This window comes from Nannospalax galili, unplaced genomic scaffold (genome assembly GCF_000622305.1).
Source record: "Nannospalax galili isolate Female #2095 unplaced genomic scaffold, S.galili_v1.0 scaffold514, whole genome shotgun sequence".
In the NCBI taxonomy this organism is placed as follows: Eukaryota; Metazoa; Chordata; class Mammalia; order Rodentia; family Spalacidae; genus Nannospalax; species Nannospalax galili.
In genome coordinates this window covers 3,114,900-3,122,524 of record NW_008336076.1, presented here as the reverse complement: position 1 = coordinate 3,122,524, position 7,625 = coordinate 3,114,900, and positions in this window count along the sequence as shown.

Below are 7,625 nucleotides of genomic sequence, written 5' to 3'. Positions count from 1 at the left end.
CGGCCCGGAGGGGGCCCCGAGGTCATGCCGGCGCCCCGGGGGAAGCGGGGCCTCCGCGTCCACGCGTGAGTGGCCGCCCGGTGGCCCCTCCCGGCCGGCCCTCCCCGCCGCTCGGCGCAGGACCCAGCCGGGACCCGTCCTCCCTCGGGCCCGCAGCGGCCGGAAAATGACTTTATCGGGCCAGAAGAGGCAACTTGGGGAGGCCGCCCGGCGTGTACCCACTTGGCCGCCGCCGCCTCCCTGGGAAGAAATAAAGCCCTAAGTGTCTAGGTGTGCGGTCCCCGCTCCGGCCGCCGGCTCCCCTCCCTACACCCCCCACCCCCACCCCCCGCGGCTCGGACCCGGGAGAGCAGAGCCCGGGGGCTCGGGGCCGGCTGCCGGAGCGCCGGCACGCTCGCTGGGCTTCTGCTCTTCCAGCCCCCCAGCTATGGAGCAGTCTTGGGACCCAGGAGAAGGAAGAGAGTAGGGGCTTTGTGGTGCTGGGAGCTGAGGAAGAATGAAATGTGCAGTTGAGTGTGTTGCTCGCATCCCAGGGAGCAGTGCAGGGCTGATTGTCTGTGGCTGAGATAGCCTTTTGTTCAGAACATAAGGTTTAAGAAACACACACACGTTTTCTGGGGTCTCTTGTTAGATGTAAATGTGCTGCATCCAGACGCTTACTATGCAGGCTAAGCTCAGTTGGTTTACTAATCACCTCGCCCCACCCCCAAACAATCAGGATCATTTGAATGGGAACCTCATTCAGACTTCTAGGCTGAGGGTATTGCCTTCAACCTATTTCATTCTAGACTGGCCAACCATCCAACTGAGAGAATAAAGCAAACAATAACATTTGATCATGATGTCTACGAGATAATGTGCCCGGCAAAGTTCTTTAGGAATTGTAATGAGAGACAGTGAGTTGGGTAATAATTTCTCTTCATTTTCATTAAATATGACTTTAATAGATAAGTGGTGAGTTTATACTTTGGCCTGGTGGACGTCCAGTCCGCTATATTTCACTAAGCTAAGAATGAAAGAGGCAAATTATGTATTCGACCACGAGGCCATCAGGCTGAAAATGTACCTCTGAAGGTTGGAACTGAGAATGTTTAGGGCAAATGTTCCTCCTAGCTGTTCGGATCCTTTCAGCTTCCCGGCTGTGGCTTTAATAAACTAAATCGCGGCCTCCCATATGCTGAAACACAGCTCTCAGAAAAACGCCTAATATAAACTTTGAAATTAATTTCATTCTCCTTTTGTGATTTTCTTGTCTCAATGAATGCATTTAACAAACGAAAATGAAAAATAATAACTAAATCCGAGAAGATGACATTTTAAAACAAAAGCAAAAGAGTGGAAAGCCTAACATGTTTCTAAGGAGTGAGGTTGGAATAGATTTTGACCTTTCTGCACGTTATTTAAAAAAAAAAAAAAAAAAAAAAAAAAAAAAAAAAAAAAAAAAAAAAAAAAAAAAAAAAAAACTGGGCTTCAAAATAAAACAGAAGAACTTTCTTCTGAGGCAGCAGAGAACACATAACCCTTTTAGTTATATTTTATAAGACAGCTTTAAAAATGACACTAAGTAAAGTTGTTCATTGGATTTTACCACAAAGAAACAAGTGTAAGAATGTACCTATAGGTCGCTGTTAGGGTATGTACAGGTGAATTTTACTTGCAGCTACTTCCAGTTTATGGAAGGACAAATTGAAGTCCTCCAGACTTAGGCTGATGTTCGGTGCCATTCAGGAAATACTGCTCTGCCCTTAACTGTTTAATCAGAGCCTAGCAAACCTCAACACTGAATTACTAGGGCTGAATTTAGAGTTCCTGTGTAAATCAAAATATTGAATAGAATGTATGATTTAAAAAACTGAATTGTGGTGCAAGACGTAAACCAACTTATTTGCAATGTCCAGAACAAATTAATCCCTATTCTTTAAAAAGAGGACAAAGTATAGCGAGCAAAAGTTTATTAATAATAATAATCACTTTCTTCAATTCCCTTATATCATCATTGGAAATATTACAAAATCCATTGTTCAACATACCAATGAAAATAACTATGGAGTCACAAAAAGGGAAGATACTCAGCAGAGCAAAGCATGTGTTTGCATAGTTTTAAAATTATCCAAACTTTCAAGTACTCTGAGGAAAAAAGTCTCATGTCATATGATATGTATTATAAGTTCACATGACTAATAAAATCATTGAACTATTTCTAACAACTTTAGTTTTACTTTTACATATGAGTAAAAGTTGTGTTTCTCTGATTATGCAAAATAATTCAAAATATGATCTTGTTTCTCACAATGGTTTATTACTTTGTTGACAATGTTTATAGTTGGGTTTGATTAAAAATCTTTTAGTTATGAAGTCTGATTAAACGGCGTTCTAATGGGTATCATATTCTATTTGCATTCATCTTTGAGACTTCCAAATATTTTCTGGTTGTAAATGATATCCTTCTCCAGAATATATATTATGAAACTATTCTTACTAAAACAGGAGAACTAGAAGTTGAGCATCTAAACAAAGACAGTTACTTAGACCAGGGAACAGTTAATTCAAGAACATATCTGATTCATTATTTTCCAACTTCATTAGTCACTTTTCTGCTTTTGCTTTTACCTTTTAAAATGTAGAGACATTTAAAACATGAATTGTATTCGGACAAGTTGAATTTCTACATGGTATATCCTGGATTGGACTTTAAAAGAAAATTGGAAGGAAATGAGTTCAACTACTGCCTTCCTTCAGAAGCCAGTGTGTGTGTGTGGGGGTGTGTCTCTCCAGCTGACTAAGAAGGAATTCTACTTTTCCCTTCTCCTCATTCTTAGGTAATATAAGCAACAACAAAAGTGAAAAGTAAGAAAGTAACCAAGAGACAGTGAAGGTTTTGCTGGTCTGTACCAGACTGAAGAGAATCTGCCCTATGGATGACAGAGAATGGGTGAGAGGTGTATGAGAAATCAAGATAGCAAGAGAGCTTGGGGTGCAGCTGAGCAGAAGGAAGTGAAGACTAGAGAAATGCTTTACAGAGAAAGGCTAGCTTGGAGGGCTACTAGGGAGAGTTACCATGCTAAACGTAAGGCAATTTCATTTTTTAACTACTATATTTTAGTTTGGAACTTAAGTTTGAGTTATTTTCATAAAACAAAGTAATCTCTTCTTCTAAGCTACTGCTTACTAGTCACTGATGAAATCTAAGAAATTATCTTCATATTGCACATCTAAAGTTAGACTTACAATAATGAAAATTACTGATGTAATAATTTTAATGTATCTATAAAATTGCGGATATTTAAAGGATCATTATGTATGCTTCAACTAAGATGACTCAGAAGTTTTTATATATAACCCCTCCTCCCATGAGAAGTAAGTGAAAACCTTGATCTTATTGGGTAAAATTGTTCCAACTATTCAGAATAGTTATAGAATGGTCCATATGTATCCTCACTGATATGTTTCTCCCTGAAGGTGATCTGGAAATACAATGATAGATCCACTTGAATTCATTTCTTAGTTACTCAGAAGTGTTTTCTTCTAATAACTTGGGGATTAAGTGATTTTCATTCACATACATTTATAGTATGCATATGTTTGCTGCAACCTCTGACTGATTTGCATGGTTCTCTATTTCATTCAGAAAGTACATACTGATTACTTACTGTGGCTAAAAGTATTGCACTAAAAATTTCAAGGGATTTAAAGAAAACTGATGTTAACATTTTATGGATAAAGTCAGATAAAAATAGCTCAAAGTATACCTTATAATTGCATATATGAAAGACTTCTGCCCAGAGAAAAAGAGACAAGATTTTGTTTTCTTTTGTTTTGTTTCCATGAAGACAGTGTTTCTTAGACTCTGTGGTCTCAATCTTTATCTTCCAAAGCACAAACCACTTGTGGTTTGCACAAGTGTGTTGTTTCTCCCCTCTATTTCTCTTCTCATTGTCCCAGGATTAAGTTTTTCCCTTCTTTTGTGTGGGTTAATTTCCTTTAGATTTTCAACACTTACCTCCTGTTATTTAGGTATTCCACTGTACTTTCATCAGAACCCATCTTGCTGTTCATTTACTTCTGTCAAAAAGCATCTCTATGCTTGACTCCTGCATGAGGTTGTAAGCCTCCTGAGGGCAGGCATGCATCCATCTTTGCTTTTCTTGATCCAGTTCTTTAATTAACAATGAAAATCCTAAAAAAAGATTAATTGAGGAAATGAATGTTTCTTTTGTAGACGGAATAGAGCAGAACAAGGACAGAGCAAGAGGAAATAGTGTGATCCTTTCAGGGAAAGCAGATACTCTGATTTAGCTGAAACTTTTGTGATACATGTACCTAATGGGAAACAAGTATAGAAATCAGAACTGGGGGTGCATTACAGAAGAGCTTAAATAGGTCCCTGTTTAAGAGGTTTGCATTTCAGTAGTTAAGAAACAAAAAGTTCTAGAAGGTATTTAAGCAAGAAACTTATGGGCGTTAGCCTTGCTTTAAGAAGGTGGGGCTAACAGAACCAGAAATAGGGAGACCAGCTGGAAAGTTATTGTATTCACGTATCATTTTCTGGTCCCTCCAGCCATCAGTCTTTTTTGCAATGTCTGGTGATATGCTTCCTTGCCTTTTTCATAGATGGTCTATTTGTACTGATTACTCATTACTCCGCATTCATTTTGTAATATTATTAAATGTCAGCATGTTTAAAGGCATTCATTTAATATCAAAAATATAAAAAGGGACAGTAAGTTGGAACTTAAGTTTTACCCTGAAACTGAACTTGGTCTGCCTACTACCCATCAGTCTCCTTCCCTCCCTGCTCACCACTTTACAATTAGTTCCACTCAGATCAAGCTTTAAGCTTAGAAGAGATTTCATTTATAAGAGAAATAATGGGTGAAAGTAGGGAATATTCTTCCCTGGCATGTGTTTGTGCAAAATAAGCAAAGTGGATTTGGTTTTTATATAGTGAATAAAGCATAGATGCACATTTCCTTCATTTAAAGTATATTAAAGTTTCTTAAACAGGGTTTTTAATTCATTTAAGGCAGCATTAAGTTAGGTGGGCTGTTGGTACTTTGAATTAATGTGCAAGCTGTTAATCTCCATAGAGCTGGATTTAAATTTAGACAAAGCAATAATTAGTTTGGCACCATGATTTCACTACCCAGAGGGTAATAATGTAGGTCATAAAATACTACAGCCTGGCACAAGGTTTTTTTTTTTTTTTTTCTCTTTTTTATACCAAACAATGATCTGGCATAACATGGTGAAGGAAATACACACATGCATATATATACATATATATGTATATATACATATACATATATACATATATATATATATGGTATTCTTACTGGGAAGCATAATGGCTTAGTTTTTTATGTATATTCCACTATTCCTAAAAGGCTGAATTTCAGAAATTCTTATCAGGTTTTTCTAGTTTAAGGTGAATCTGTCTCTTCTGGGTGATACAAAGAACTCTTCATAGCTTCACTCAGTGACTGGGAGTTGTTTCTCCCTCTGTAGTATTTTCCCATACTGAATTTATTCATTTAGTTACAGAATTAAGATTATAGTTTGTACCCAAACCTTATTTTGCTGTATTTTTTCCCCACCAGCTTGCCATTTCATTTAATTATAAGACTGGTATGCTATAAATATTTTTAGCATATAAAAGTGCTGCTTTCAAGCAAGTGCTTACCATACATACCTTGATTTGTTTTCATGGCAAATGACTACCGGCAATATCAATAATTCAAGAATAGAAACAATGAAAATACAGAGGAATTACATTTGGATACTTCTTCCTGTCAATCATCCTTGCCAGACTCCTATTTGAACATTCTGAAAATGAGGAAGACATCAGGTTTAGCCTTAAGTATGAGTAATAGTTTTCTGTTTCTTTATACTGCTCACCCCAGCTGAGCTTTTAGAGCACAGGTATCTTGGGTGTCTCTATATAGCTTAATATTTCAAGCTATGGAAATAATGCTTTAATATTGAACTGAAATATATTTCATACAATATACATGTGCAGAATTTCTATTTTACATAAAGCCATGTGCAAGCACCTGTTTGTATCTCTGCAGAGAGTGTTCAATGTATTAGATGAGTACATTCACAAATCATTTAAGTTGAGCTTTTCAAGTGATGTGAGCCACTGATACAAACTTGCTAATGATAATTATAGAACTGATGCTGATTTAGTCATTTCAAAAAAGCCACGGAGGCATAATTAGTGTCTGAATGGCCTCAATATTGCATTATTAGGAGGCTAGGGTGAAACTTGAAATGAGAACATCAAGGCTGATAACAGAAAAGAAAACATGAAATACATACATAATTCATTCTGAGATATTATAAAGGTTTACAACCAGAAACAATAATTTGCAGAAAGCATCTCATGTACTGGAGCCAACTGCAATCATTTGGTCAACCTGTTAAAGATCAAATAGTATATTCTTAGCTATTCTCAGTGGTGTCTTTGTAATAAAGTAGCAGCAAACAGACATTGTTTGCTTCTGGTCACTTTTAAAGAATGTTCAGTTTATCAGTAGGGACTTTAATCTCAACCTTAATAGAGTACAAAAGCAGCCTTGTCCCCGTGCTTCTCTCCTTGAGGCCACAAGGCATGTGCACCTTTTTTTTTTTTTAATTTAAAAGAAGAAAAATAAAACTGTCCTTCTGAGAACACACTAAGTATTGTATTTTTTCCCAGACTGATTTTCATTCATCTTTCCTTTTTTAAAGCTTTTCTTCTCCTTTTCTTGCTGGCAACACAGATGCTCTGCTGTACTTCACCATCGTCACAGGAGTGAAGACAAACAGAACATTAATAAAATATCCCCTGCCTGGAACCCCTGCCAGGTTCACCATTATCAAGTGACCTGGTATGTTGGTTGATTTGAGCATGTCAGCTGAAAAGTCCCCCTTTTTGGTACTATCACCTATCAGGGGGCAACAGATATGAAGAATGAATCCTGAGTTAAGGAAAACAGAAATAGCTTGTAGAGTCTGCTGTTCTTCTTTCTCATCAGCATCATGTGCACGTTATCAGACAAAGGCATCTTTACATATTAAATGTCTGATATCTATGACTGTGTCCAGGGTGATGGTTATTATTTTAGTTTCCACAGATGAAACGGTTTGAGTCATAGTGCATAGTAGAACTCTGAACTGCACATAAATATTGTCTTTGATTTTCCAGTGATGTGTCTTGCTCTCAGAACAATCAGAGTTCCAACTAACTAGGAAAAGAGGGTGAAGATATGGCAAACAGGATACTAATTATACAAAAGCAGAGAAAAATGACCCCTTAAATGTGGGGGTGGTAGGTGGTGTTGTGTGGATCAAATATGTTTCAGAGGGCCAAATTATATTTTTCTATCCCAAGCGTAACAGCCAATTCATTTATTTTTAAAACTGGACTTGATATATTTACTACTGTTTCCTCAGTCACCACCACCAACTAGTATACTGTATATTAACCAGGTCCTTTGTAAACCCAGTCATTGATCTACAGTTGCATGGTAAGACTGGATGGAAAATCATTGGAAGCATCTGTTTGTTTTGTTTTGTACACATTGGTGAAGGACAACAAGAAGTGAGGGAGTCTTTCTGATGCTCTTTTATCACATTGAAAAATG